The sequence below is a fragment of the Pogona vitticeps genome, chromosome 4 (assembly GCF_051106095.1).
Source record: "Pogona vitticeps strain Pit_001003342236 chromosome 4, PviZW2.1, whole genome shotgun sequence".
In the NCBI taxonomy this organism is placed as follows: Eukaryota; Metazoa; Chordata; class Lepidosauria; order Squamata; family Agamidae; genus Pogona; species Pogona vitticeps.
The window spans coordinates 209,777,094-209,791,629 of NC_135786.1; the positions used below are offsets into that span (position 1 = coordinate 209,777,094).

The following is a 14,536-nucleotide window of genomic DNA, read 5'->3' on the forward strand; positions in this document are numbered from 1 at the left end:
TGGGGGGATTGTTGTTGTTCTTGTTTTGAAATCTGCCAATGTTGATGAGGAGGAAAAGCTGAAGACAGGTTCACCTATACAGGAGGGGAGGGAAAGGGAGGAAGGCAACCGAGCCGGGGAGAGGCGAGAGAGAGAGAGACCCTTCTCACTCCAAAATGCGCGGCGGCGGCGGCGGCATGGAGCGGGGTCAGCTTTTTCTCCTCCTCATCGCTCGTCCCAGTCCAGCCGCGGCTCCGGAGAGGCGCCTCGCTTGCCCAGCAGCCGCCTCTGCCTGCCTCTGGGTGAGTGTGTATATGTGTGCGCGCGTCGTCGTTGCCCTTCTTCCCTCCTCCTCCTCTTCCTCCTCCTCCTCCTGCTGCCGCCGCCGCCCCTCGTCCTCCTCCTGCTGCTGCTCGCCAAGGCCTGGGCTGCCTGGCCGCCCGCTCCCGCTCTCCGCCTCTTCAGCCGCGGCTCCGGGCTCGTCTCGCGCCCCTCCGCTCCCGACTGTGCATCTCGCGTCCGCCTAACTCCTCCTCTCGAGTCAGCCGGATCTTAAAGGAGACCGCCCTGAAAAGGCTCCTCCTGGAACCTCGAGGAAAAAAAAATAGAGAGAAAGAGAAAGAGAGAGACGGGGGGGGAGGGTCGCGCCACCGGGGTGGATCGCCCTCCTCTGGGCTCCAGCCAGCCGAGCCGAGCCCGGCCGAGCGAGGGGAGGGGCGAAGGGAGGCCAGTCCCTCGTGCCCGAAGCGAGCTGGGAGGGCTCCAGAAGTGGACGGGGCTGGGGGTCGAGAAAGGGATCCCTGAGGAGGACCCTTGGGGAAACACCCACCGACCCAAATCGGGGCGGGAGGAAGAAGCGAAAGGCAGGGGACGATCCCCTCTTGCGCGGCCAGGGGTTCCCTGGCAGTCTCCAAAATCAACATTGCGAATTCTTCCTCAATCATAACACAGACCCGGTGTTCTGATTGGGCACCCCAAATTACACGCAATTTTACGCTTCCCTTTGGTCACGCCAACGCTACAGGTAAGATCTCCCCCCCCCCCCGAAAACAAAATGTATACAAACACACGCTGCCTTTCAGGATTCGGTTGGGGAAGGAACTGAAGCTCCAGAGAAATAAATGTTACGGGCACGAAGGGTGCGTTTAAAGAGAGTGAATGGGGGAGCATCGTCTTAGGAAGTAACCTTGGGAGGGAAGATGAAAAAGGCGAGTGCGCTTTCCCGTCAGCTGGATCGAGATCGGGGCTGCGGAGAGCATCCTTGGACTCCGGGGAACTTACTCCTGAGTAAACATGCGTAAGACTCAAGCTGCAGGCAAAAGGCTTCAATAGAGCGTTACAAAGGAAGTCATGATTCAGGTTGCCCGCTGAGATTTGTTAAAAGGAGCATTGGGTTAAACTAACACTTGGAGGAAGACAAGAACTTCCTCTAGCAAGGGGAAAAATGCCTTCTGAGGGGGCGGAAACACCACCCTCTTCAGAAATTTGTTGGAACTGGATACAGGTATGCTCAACGAAGTATAAATTGGTCATATTTTCAGATTTGCTGACTCCTTTCAGCTGTACTCTTCCTCTAAATGTTTGAGGAGATGTGTACATTATGTGGACTATGTGAAGAGTATGGAAACATTACCTCCTCTGGGCTACAATTCCCAGAATTCCCCAGCCAGTAAAATTTCCAAACTCACTGCATTCATAGGGGCCCTTTTTGCATGTTGTACTGGGCATGTTGGCATAGGGGTATGGCTCATTGACATGCCTCTGCACAAGTTGACTGAGTACAGGAATGTTTCACATGAGAGGCATAATGTTGGTTATAGTATAGCACAGATCCTAGCCAATGTGATGTATTCTTTTAGCAGAGGGATGATCAAAGTGTAGTCCCCTACCTGTTGCTGGACAGCAGCACCCCTATTAGATTCTTGGACCAACTAGACTGCCGCTAATTAGAGTCTCTGTTTCAGTTCTGGGTCATGTGCAAAGCTACCTGACTCATGCAATTAGATTGTATCTAAGCAATGAGGAATCCAAGCAGAGACTCTTTAATTATTGGCATGTTGCTGCTGTAAATTATGTCATTTCTTTTATGCCGCCATAAGTTACACAAGAGGATTTTGGCCATTAGTTCAAATCCCTTCTCAACCATGGGTACTTACTGGGGGATTGCAATGTTAAACTATTCCTTGAATGTCTCTTGTGCCTCAAAAACCCTCTTAGGGTTGCCATAAATCAGAAGCAACATGATGACAGATAAAAACAAGTTTCCAATGTATAATCTATAAAGGTTTTGAAGGCCAGTTTCTGTTTTCTGGGAAATTGTCAATCATTTTGGTTGAATTCTAGCTTAGAGTGTTGTACTGACAGATATTTCAAGAACACAAAGCAGCATGATGTTTTTCTCAAAATGACAAGCAATGAATTTCTCAGGCCAATCAGTGTATCAAAATGTCCCATTTACTGCATAAGCCAGTAAAGATTCAAGATCCAGTTCTGGGGCAGGTGTATCCAGCAGGATATTGTGAGGGGAAAAACAAAACAAAGACTTTTTTTAAAATCTGCATACAGAGCTACAGTATAACAAATTCTTGTTTAAAAAAATCTCTTCAACCTAGTATATGTATCGCATGGCACATGTTTGTATCTGTTATACATTTTAGGGAGCATTTTACAAGCCATTTCAGAAGGAACATAATCTGATTGGAGCCTTTTCCCTATACAAGTTATACAGTCCCGTAGCTCCATTTTAAAGAAAAATGACACAGATGATTTTGCGTGCTGAAGCACAGATGGAATGGGAGAGGGGAAGCAAAGGGAAGCAGGTTTGGAAACAAGTGTTCTGGCCTTTTAACAAGTGTAAAATGAACACACTGTCTAGCTTACTTGATGTTACCTGAGCCCATGGCAATGAACAATGAAACAGTATGTCAAAAGCCTAGATGTATCCCTTTTATTGACCTAACTGTAGAAAACAAGCAGTCCTTCATATTTTCTATCTGTAGGATCTGCTGCTTGAGGCCTCAAGTCTGTGTAACCTTTTTGCTTTACATGTGTTTAGCTGAATCCTGTCTTTCCCACTAAGATATTTTGTTGCTATGGTGATCAAAAAATATTTCCGTTGTGCTCAATTTCACACACTAGTCAGTCCCAGTTATTATTTCAAAGGTGATAAAATGAAGGAAGGTGATCTGGAAAACCCATGAGAATCTTTTTTCGAACTCATTTTCCCCCAACACACGTGTACGTTTCCCCTTTCTTGACAGAACTAACAATGACTTTTAATGACATCACTATCTTAAATGCATATGGTTGACCTATATAAAGCTGTATAATTTTTAGGTTCTTCCACACTAGAGGGAGATATACATTTGTTTTATTTCTATTCTTTAATGTTACTATTTACTATGATTTCAGCTGGGTTTGAGTGATTTTTTATGTGTCTGCTTTACTTTGAATGAAAAGAGCTACTTACTCTGGGTAGCACTGTGGTTCTTTTCACTGAAGAGAACTCATGTTTCCATGTGATCAAAACCTGAAACAGTTTTCCCCCTCTTCCTTCACAAGCAGCTATCTAGTGAATAAGCTGCTTGTTCGCAACCGGAATGAAATGGTTTATTTCATAACGTGGTTCAAAATGTACAAAACTGAAGTTATGTGGAGCGTTAGGACCAAGAATGCTACTCTTTTAGTAGGATTGCTTAGAGAAGAACATAGGTAGAGAGGCACAGTTTAAAAGGTCCCGTTAAGGTGGATCACATGTGGTTTATTACTATACCATTGTAAAATATGCAAGGGAATCAAACCAAATTTTCTGGAAAATTCTTGGAATTTCTTCTGGAAAATCAGTGCAGCAACAGAATGAAGTGAGAGAAAATATATAGGATCAATCATGAAAGATTATGCTAATTTCAGAGGAGGAAATGAGTGATAACCAAGCTGAATCCTGGCCACTGCTATTGCGATGGAGTTAGAGAAGACCAGTTATTCTGCACTGCCTTCATCTAGCATTTTAACTTGTGCTGGCACACATTAGCAGGAAATATTAGAATCTAAAATGAAAGAATGGAATAAAGTGGCACGTATGCTCACTGAACACATCTGTATATCACAAGAGCCACTTGCATACCATCGTCTAACCTGATTTTGAAAGCTAAACATGGTCATTGTTTATATGGGAAAACATCAGACAATCTTCAGGTAGGGCTAGGAAAGAATCCTTTGTGGCACCCTGCAGAGCCACTAAAAGTCAGAGCAGCCAACACCGAGTTAGATGGACCACTGATCTGACTCAATATAAATGCAGCTTCCTATGTTCCCTTTCTTTAAGAAGTAGAAAGAAGATATTCTGGCATTTGTTTTTTTTAAAATATCATTTGTGGATCCAAGCATTGCAGAAATCATCAGAGGACCAAGCAAGACTTTACAGCCTCACCATAATATAGCAAATATAGGACAAAAAAGTCAGCATATTTTATAGGCTATTTGCATGGTATATGCCAACAAGTAACTTCTAATTTAGCTTCTCCTTCCATTTTGCTAATAGATGTTCTTTTATTCCTGTGGGTGAGGCATCAATCCCTGGAGTTGGTTTTTATTTGGGGGGGGGGGGTGTTGGTGATGGGGACCATGTGATTCTTTTGCAGCAAAAAAATAGAAGTCTTGTGGCACCTTAAAGACTAACATGTTTTGTTTATCATAGAATTTTCCGGACTGCAGTCCACTTCATCAGATGTAGGGAATGTATGGCTTCAAGAGGCAGACATTTGGACAGATAGGACAGAAAGAATGTGATATGCGATAGGAACATAACTGTAACAACAAATGTGGAATCATAGCAAGTACATGTACATCCAACTATAGATAAAGAGATTCATACATGTATGGTGAAGAAAAGTCTTTGTTCACATCAAGTATAAGATAGAGTTTTAACTTCTAGATACAGGTTTTTACAGTGATCCCCAAATTTGGAGGCCCAAATGTTCTTGGGCTATAGCTTCCAAAAGCGTTGACCATTGTCTGTCTTAACTAGGGCTTCTGGAAACTGTAGTCCAATAATACTTTGGGCACTAAGCTTGGTAACCAGTGGGTGAGGGATTAAAATTAGAGGGAGCAGAGGGAATGATTATTTCAGCCAAGCAATTTAGTTTAAGCAAAGAAGAAACGAAGGCCAATGAAACACATATTGAAATATGGGTTACCACTCTCCTTTCCTAGGAGTGCTGTGGGACTGTGAAGCTTGCCCAAGGCCATACAGGCTGGCTCATCACCCAGGAGGCACCGTGTGGAATAAAATGTCCAACCTCTGGCTCTGCGGCCACTAAACCACTGATGAAGGAACAATAGGAGGACACAACATCTTGCCAACCAGCAGTGCAGAAAGCATGACTAACAGCACCATTCCGGGTATTGGTTCTCTTGCTCTCTCTTTTTCTGATTCAGTCTGAAATTCATATCAACATTTCCCTGAAATACCCTTTTGAATGATATGACACTCAAGAATATTTCTCCAAAGAGACCTCATCACCAGTGCTTGGTCCTGCAATCACATCATGGTGATTTTTTTTGACTATTCTATTACCTCATCCCAGTTTTCTCAGAATAGCATCACCTCCCTTCTGTCCTAATTGAGTTGATGTCCTGTCACTTGATGTATGTTTATCAGGACTGTTTCCACCATGGAATGGCCTGACTCGCCATCCCATTAGCACCTTTCCCCTGCATTTTACACTGTAAATTCCATCTCAGTCCCCCCCTCCCTCAATAGCAACTTTGAACATGCCAACATTTAACAACTGTCTTCAGTTCCTGCACTAAAGAAAACCTAGTATGCCACTTGGATTGGAAAGCTTTCCATATTGTCACTGCTTGTAAAGCAATCAGGAGGCAAATATATAGTAAAAAGATTTTTGATACTGAATTGAAAAGCATTTGCTTGATTTTGGTCCAGAAATAGCTGCATAGAAAAGGGCACTGTGAATTGCTGGCACTATACGTACATGGTGTGCAGTGTTCTGATGGATTCAGATGGATACAGATGGATTCAGGATATAAGCACAGGAAAGTCCTCAATGAAAAAGTTCCCCATTTGCTCCCCAATGGCTCGTTGGAGGCTTGTGGTCTGAACCTGGAAGGAATGTCACCTCCAGTCCAGTGAATTACAACTGCTTGTGTGCTGACTGCTTCCCATTAATCTCTGTTTCAAGCCACAGGGTCCAGTACCAAACTGTCATGGGTCTACAGGCACATCATCATTTTGGGGATACACAGCCACTCCCTAACATCTGGCCAGGGAATCTACTTCAGGCTGCATGAGCTGCTCTGCAACAGATACACTTGTTAATAGTCCTCCAACCTGCAGAAGGGTATAGGCTACTCTTTGTACTGTATTGGCAAAAGAAAAGAAAAGAGAAAAACATGTAGCACTTTAAAGATTACAGGAACATTTCTTCACTGTTAAGGTATAGTAGTGGTTCCTTGCTTGCCTTTAATATGCTTTGGAATCCTGTAGCAATTGTGTACATGAAGCTGCTATACTTGTGGATGTTGTATATATGGGGAGTGGGGCGAGGGATCACAAGATTGGGACATTTAATTTCTGTCTGAAACGGGCTGGAATCCTGTTGCTTAGAGTAGCCAGTCACAACTAGAGTTTAGATTAGGCATCCTTTAGTCTTGAGAGACTATGGTAATGTTACCAACTAGAGTAGACCCATTTGAATCAATGGTACTTACAAAAGAATTGCTGATTGATTTGGATTTGTTCTGATTTTATTTTTATACCACTCATCTGGCTACTAAGGCCACTCCAGGCAGTTCACAGATTCCAACATTATAAAACAACAATACAAAGAATAACCAAGTAACAACTTAAAGCGAAATGGAAGAAAAATGACAACTAAAATAATTAAAATAATAAAAAGGCATGGCAGAGGAGTATAAGGTGTAATTATTAAACGCACCGCTGTATTAAGATGTTCTAAAGTCCGGGAAGGCCTGTCTAAACAACCCTGTTTTTAGTAGTCTTTTGAAAGTTTCCAGTGAAGGGGCCAGGCGAATTTTGGGCAGGGTTCCTGAGTGACTGCCAAGAAGGACCGATTTGTACTCATCATTTTCTGGGACTCTCTCAGGGTTAAAACTCTCAGTCATCTGGCCTGAGAGGATCTTACAGAATGGGAGATCTAGTTGGAAGGAGGTGTCTGCCAGATATTGAGGTCCCAAACTATTTAGGGCCTTTTAATTAACTTACCAAATCCCCACTGATTGATTCAATGGGCCTACTCTTCTATGATGGACTATGCTAAGCAACAGGATATCAGCCATTGCTTTTTTTCAGATTATGTGAGGGCTTCCCCCCTCCCACTTTGTTTTAATTTCCAAACTGTACTTCATGCACACGTTTTATTCCCTGTCATCAAAACAATCCTAGCAAGTCTGACAGGCCAACACATCTGGAAAACTTAACCAAGTTTTTAAGGTTCTGCAAAACTTGAATAATGGCTGAGGATGATTGAGTTTAATTAATGCACAAACAGTAGCATTCAAGTGACAATCACACACTGGGTTTAATTGCATGGTTTGAGAGTTATGAAATCTCATTAGGTTTGCTCAGCTGCAGTGTCACTATCGGGCGGATTCTGAAGTCACATACACCATAGACCTCTTCATTATCTTAAGACCACAGATAACTTATGTCTTCAAAAACACTGTGATATGATCACAGAGATAACCATCTTTTAAGAAGAAAGCATGAAATCTCAAAAGGAAGGATATCTCCTGTTTAATGTAGTGAAGTATTTATTTTGAAGAATCAGATCATTGTTTCTGGATCAAAAGTAGTACAATTGCCTATAAATGAACCCACTAGAGGGCAATAACACTGCTAATCGGATGTTTCTATCTTACTCTTTCTCCGTGAAATACAAACAAAGCAGGGTGGTTTTTTCACCCCATTTGCAAGTTCCTCTGTTTCTAAGATTTATGGCTTATGGCCTGCAGGCACCCAAGATGACTTGCAACACTTAAGTAAAGTAGATTAGTATTAATTTAAATACAATAAAATTCAGATTCAAAATGGATATAAATGCTTACAGCCAGTTTAAGAAACTGTAACTGACAAAATGCAAGGACATATTCTTCTTCTTCTTCTTCTTCTTCTTCTTCTTCTTCTTCTTCTTCTTCTTCTTCTTCTTCTTCTTCTTCTTCTTCTTCTTCTTCTTCTTCTTCTTCTTCTTGTGCTCAGCTAACATACAGAATCAATGAACAACAGGGCTTGAGAATGCCTGCCTGCCTAGGTTTATTTCAGTTCAGCTAGGGACAATTTCAGCACCATGGATGATGGTTATGGGTTCAAGTGAAAGGAGGTTGTATTTCACAACCTTTTTTTGTTTGTTTGTTTTTGCCTCCCCTAGAGGGACGTGGTGGTGCTGTGGGCTAAACCGCAGAAACCTGTGCTGCAGGGTCAGAAGACCAAGCAGTCATAAGATTGAATCCACGTGACGGAGTGAGCTCCCGTCGCTTTGTCCCAGCTCCCGCCAACCTAGCGGTTCGAAAGCATGCAAATGCAAGTAGATCAATAGGGACCACCTTGGTGGGAAGGTAACAGCGTTCCGTGTCTAAGTCGCACTGGCCATGTGACCACGGAAGATTGTCTTTGGACAAAGCTCTGGCTCAATGGCTTGGAAACGAGGATGAGCACCGCCCCCTAGAGTCGAACACGACTGGACAAAAATTGTCAAGGGGAACCTTTACCTTTACCTTTTGCCTCCCCTTATGACATGATACATGTCCCTCAACTGGCAGCATTTCTACCTTTTTGCTAAAGGTCATAGAACTATTTTCAGGCATGCATAAACCAGTGGACGGGGGCAGGGGGACATATGTTTCATGCTGAGCTGACTGAGGGTTTCTCCATTCCATCTGACTAGGTGTGGCAGACTGTCAATGGGAACATACACTCAGCAATACATCTGAATGCGGTATTAAAAGTAGGCACCAAACATAGGCAAGATCCAGCTCACCTCTAATGTAAATAATAATCCACATGAAATTAATCTCAATGAGAAAAGGGATTTAGACACTTATTTCAATTCCCTTTTTGCCCTAGGGATTCATGCAGTTAATCTGTAAGTGTTAGGACTCTTGGGAACATGAGAACTCTCTGGCTTCTGTGGGTGGGACAGCATCAGGTCTCTCCTCCTTGCTGTTGGCTGTCCTCTCATGTTCGTGCCAGCCTGAGATCTGTGGTCTTCTCCATGTGTTCCAGAAGACAAATGATGAGGGCAGATGGCCCACCAAGGGTGCTTCAGGAAAGGAAAGGGAAAGCAAAAAATTATGAACCTTTCCCATGATCATGTGTAGTCACTGCTCTTCCTCTGCCAAAATTCTTTAGGAAATCTTGTAAATACAGACTGGCTACACCTGTGTTAGGATTGGATGCTCCATGACTTAAATTCACAGAATGATGAGCATCAGGCTGAAGTCACCCTTAGCAGTAAATCTAAGAAAGATATTTAATCAGTCCTTTAGGAGCTGGAAAAGTGAGGTCAGCAATGTCCTAATTTAGATGATGCTGAGATCATATCATAACAAACAACAGTTGGACTGGAATAGGCTGCATTTGTAACAGTTATCAGTGCAATAGGAAAGAGACAGTGGAAGTAAATATCAGAAAGATATGCACAAATCATCATTTGTGAAACCAATGTGGGGGGGGAGCAATTAGTTTAGGTATAAAGATTCCCATATAAATGGGTTTGTTTAAAAAGCTAATTGCAACGAAGGAAGCAATAAAATTCTGATAAATGAAAGCATAACTTGTCCTTGGGTTTAAGTCTCACATTTTGTAATAAATAATGTGTTGAAACTAGAAATACTAGCATTTTAAAAAAGTTCTAACAATAGCTTTAACTGCTCAATCTTGTCTAGTTTTACTTAAAAGTAAGTCCGTGGTTTATATCCCCATAGATGTGCACAGAATTACAGTCTTAAAAGATTATAATCTTATGAGCAATCACATCAAACTAAGCCATATTGAACATTGGGTGATTTATTTGTAAACATGTATGGAGTTTTTGTATGAAATGTATACACGTATTAAACATAGGTATGCATGTACGTACACTGAACTGATACTCAGGAGGCCTGAGTTCAAATCCTTGCTTACCCATAGAAACTCTCTGAGGATGTAAAACAAAACATGAGAATATACAGTAAAACTCAAAAAGATACTTAATCCGTGTTTCTGTGAAATGCTGTGACTAGAATCAGAATATCAACAATATTTTTTAAAAAGAAAATCTAAAGGGTTCACTGGAACTTTTCTAGTTTTAGGTTGCTTTTCCCTTTTGAGAGAAGTGCTCTTTTAGTGTTGCTTTGGACTAGATTCTGCATGCCTTTCAAAACCCCAAACTCTGAACAAGATATTTTTGGGATGACAGAATGCAGAAGTTGTTCTTTCTCCAAACGGCCAAACTTATATTTGTGTGTGGTGTTGCATAGCTTGATGATGATATTTTCAAGAAGCAATTTCTTTGGAAGTGCAATGTTCATTCATGTTGAGTACACTGTGATCTGTGTACCATTCCCCCAGGGCTGCCCCTCCTATTTGATTGAGGCACCTGCCTCAGAGAGCGGGGGGGGGGGGTGGAGTCCCGTGCCACCCCCTCCATGTCAGGACTTAGAGAGATGACTTCCCTGCTTTGCAAAACTTCACTGGCTGTAGTAATATGATCCACTGGCGAATGCTTTCCTAATTTTAGGTAGTGGAAGGGCTAGGACTGCTACTGGTTTGCCATTCTTCAGTATCATGTGCAAAGCTAGCTTCCATGAAATCTTTAACTGCCGTGTCATTATGACATGGAACCATCCCTGGCCTCTCTCCCTCTGCCTTTAATAATTTATTAAAAGTACAAATAAGGGGAAACCCAACAGTACATACCAAAACAAGCGGAGGATAACAGTTGCAAGAGTATTAAATTTCATGGGATTACATGGATCATATCAAGATTTCACAGATTCATCATCATATTTTGAATCTGTCTCAGTTCCATTTAATTTCACTTTTGAAATATAGAATGTTACTATTTCTTACCAGCAAGTCCCTCCATAAAATGTCATGTGATGCTGGAGGGCAGTAACGAACATTATTATCTCCCTGTTCTATAAAAGGATACCAAATATTATAAAATTTCAGTTTGTAAATGAGTGTACCTTAACTCACAGTTATTTAGAATCCATTTTCCCAGTAAAGTTAATGACCAAATTCTGCATTTTCATTGAGATAAGGACATGTTAGGAGCACATTTCCAGTGCAAGGTTGTTTCCAGTTTCACAGGTAGAGAAAGATTAACTATCAAGTCTTTACAAAGAGATTTATGATCTGTACAAAATTACATCCTTTATTTCTGCAAAAATTAATAATCAAAAACTTTATATGTGCAGGCAAGCCCATAGCATATGTACCGATATCCCTATTTCCATCTGACATCTGCAGCTTTCATCACTGATATTACTTCATATGCAGTGTATTATACCTGGAGTATAATCCCAATTATCTTTAAATAGTGCTCCTTTATCTTATCAGAAACCGACTACACTGGACTCTTACTCCATATCTTTTTCTACATAGGGTCATCAGTAGTTAGTGCTATGTCTCGTTCCAGACTTTTTAAGGGCCAGATTTGTCCTTTTGCTGAATTTCAATAAGGCTGTGATAGATTTCAGATGCTCCTCCCTGAATCTGTTCAGAAAACGTTATGACAAGCTGCTGAAAGTGTTTGGGGTATTTGAAATTCAACTTCTGGGTGAGACACAAAAGGAACCACATGAAAAATTTGTGGCCAGTTAGATGAAACTTCACCCAGTTGATCACACAGCTGTCCACGAGATTTGGCATTGGGGACTCTGGGTGTGTACAAAAGTATGTCAATGGAGGGTCAGCTCTGAAAATTGTGGTGCACTGTGTAGCTGCTATGCATGAGCCAGCCCGCCAAGCATATAATTGCTCGTTGCCAGAAAGTTGACAATCAGGTAAAGAATTGATCACAACTATTTCACAATGACAGCGTGAAATAGTTATGATCAGCATCAGTAGAGAAACTGCCTGCCTCCCTGAAATCATAGACTTTCAAGGTCAAGGTGGTGACCTGATTTAGGAAGATTATTCCTGGCAGCCGTGAAAAGGAATGCTGAAGCCCCAGTCCTGTGAAATAACCAAGTTCTATTTAAAGGTTTGCTTCTGAAGTGATAGCAATATGCTGCCCATGTTAATTGAACTCTTAGCTTGTACTTGGGATCAGCCAAGCACTCAGCAAGATCCCTGATTCATTTGACAGTGACCCAGCAACAAACTATAATGATAACATAGTCAGCCAGTTAGACACACAAGTGTGGTGATCTTGGGTTGAAAAGTTCTGCATCCATCTTTCAGAGCCATTTAATCATGGTTCTAGGTGTTATGTACAAATGACTGCTATGTTTTCATTTAGACCATGGCTAAAATGGAAAAAAAAAAGGACGTGGTGGCACTGCGAGTTAAATCGCAGAAGCCTTTGTGTGCTGCAAAGTCAGAAGACCAGCAGTCGTAAGATCGAATCCACGAGACAAAGTGAGCTCCCGTCGCTTGTCCCAGCTCCTGCCAACCTAGCAGTTTGAAAGCATGTTTAAAAAATGTGAGTAGATAAATAGGTACCGCCTCAATGGGAAGGTAACGGCCTTCCGTGTCTAGTCATGCTGGCCACATGACCACGGAAACTGTCTTTGGACAAACGCTAGCTCTACGGCTTGGAAACGGGGATGAGCACCGTGCCCTAGAGTCAGACACGACTGGACTAAATGTCAAGGGGAACCTTTACTTTTACCTAAAATGAAAAATAAGACCTTTTAATGTTTCTGTAATTGTGGCTTCAAGCATCCAGTGTCTCATTTGTAAACTATAGATAAATGCTCATGGTGAAAGAATTAACTCAAGAGCAGTACAGTAGTTGTGCATTCTGCCCATTGGATAACAAATAAACATACAGAACACTGCTGCATAAGACTGGCATTTTGTCATTTTCATCCCATTAAACTCCCAATAACCCTGGATTTAACACACTTATTGCTATGGCTGTCTATTAAAAGTGTAGGAAAAGATGCACCCTGTTGAAGTAACTGAGTGCTTGTGGAAGCCTCTCAAGTAATTTCATCTGTGACACTAACAGATCCTCACATTCCTTTGCAGCATGCTTCTTTCTAGTGCCACAATTTGAATAATTTGAAAAGCTGTAGGACACATGGAAGCAATGCAGTGGAGAAAAAATGGTATACTTACAATTCTATATACTGTTGCCACCACTTACCCAGGCCCATTATGTTCAAAACATGGTCTAGGTATGTCTGCTTCCTCAAATTGTGCACAACCTTTTCTTCTTGTTTATGCTTTCTGAGAAAATATTTAGAAATACTTTTGACATTTTCTTTAATATTCTCAGAAATGGGGGGGGGGTAGGATCAGTTGATCACTGTTTTCTGATATTCCTTCCATCCCTTTTCCAAGACAAAAATAAGCAAGCACATAAAAAGAACAAAACACGTACAAACACACATTTGAGGTTGTTTCCAGCCTTGGTTTAGATGCAGCTAGAAGAAGACATGACTTACTTAGGTCTAATTCATTTTGCTAGTTCTTTAAATCTTAACTAAGTCTGGATCCAACCTCTTCTTTTTGAGAAGGAAAAAACAGGATGAACGATGAGAAGACAGTATTAGAGATGATGGAGGCCTTTTCCAACATCTTCCTGTCCGGAAATAATGTTCATGAACATTCCCACCCACCTTGCAGTACAAGGTAATAGATTCCATCCAGTAGGCAAAGAGAACTGCTAGTTTCAGCCATGGTTTTGCATATTGATAGCAAAAAACTGAAGGTAGCAATTATTATGTGGGAGGAACCAAAGAAATGGGGTCAGTTGGCAAAAGCATTTCTTACATACAGCAGATAAATCTCTGGGTTCACTGCAGTATATGTTTATTTGGGTATAAAGAGGCACTCTGGAAACTCATAAAATTGTTAATCTTATGAGCAGTGTTGGATAGAGAATGCAAAAGCTTTCAACTGAAGCAAAAGGATGTACAAAGGGACACCATGACATTTAACAGAGTTTGCATAAGTACAGGGGTGAACCAAATAATTTGCCAGGGTGTTGCAGCCAACTGTGGATCTAACACATACAGTTTGGAAAAGTGTCCCATGGACACTTTACTCCTTTGATGGACCACTGTATTATTAATACAACTCCAAGAATTCTGGCAAGAGAGTTCATTTCTTTCAGAAGAGAAATTTCCCTCCCCCTGTTTAAATACAACCCAGCTATTCTGCACCATTTTGTGTGATGGCTGCCATTTTCTGCCAACCATGATGTGGAATAATGTTACACACAAACATACAAAAAGATAGCAAGGCTATCGAAAGATTAGTGCTGCAGCTTTAGACAGCAACAGAAATAAACATAGGAGCTGCCACTGCTACTAGAAGCTAATAAACTCCATTTCACACAAATGTGAAGAATATTCTAGAAAATGG

At 41.6% G+C, this 14,536-nt stretch overlaps 1 long non-coding RNA gene across 1 annotated transcript; it reads left to right on the plus strand.

Annotated features, from left to right (window-relative positions):
• The first annotated feature begins 733 nt into the window (after positions 1 to 733).
• On the plus strand, positions 734 to 5,277 carry LOC144589268 (uncharacterized). The gene is made up of 2 exons (XR_013545304.1): positions 734 to 1,003; positions 5,191 to 5,277. It is a non-coding gene; the product is annotated as an uncharacterized LOC144589268 (long non-coding RNA).
• Positions 5,278 to 14,536: the final 9,259 nt, after the last annotated feature.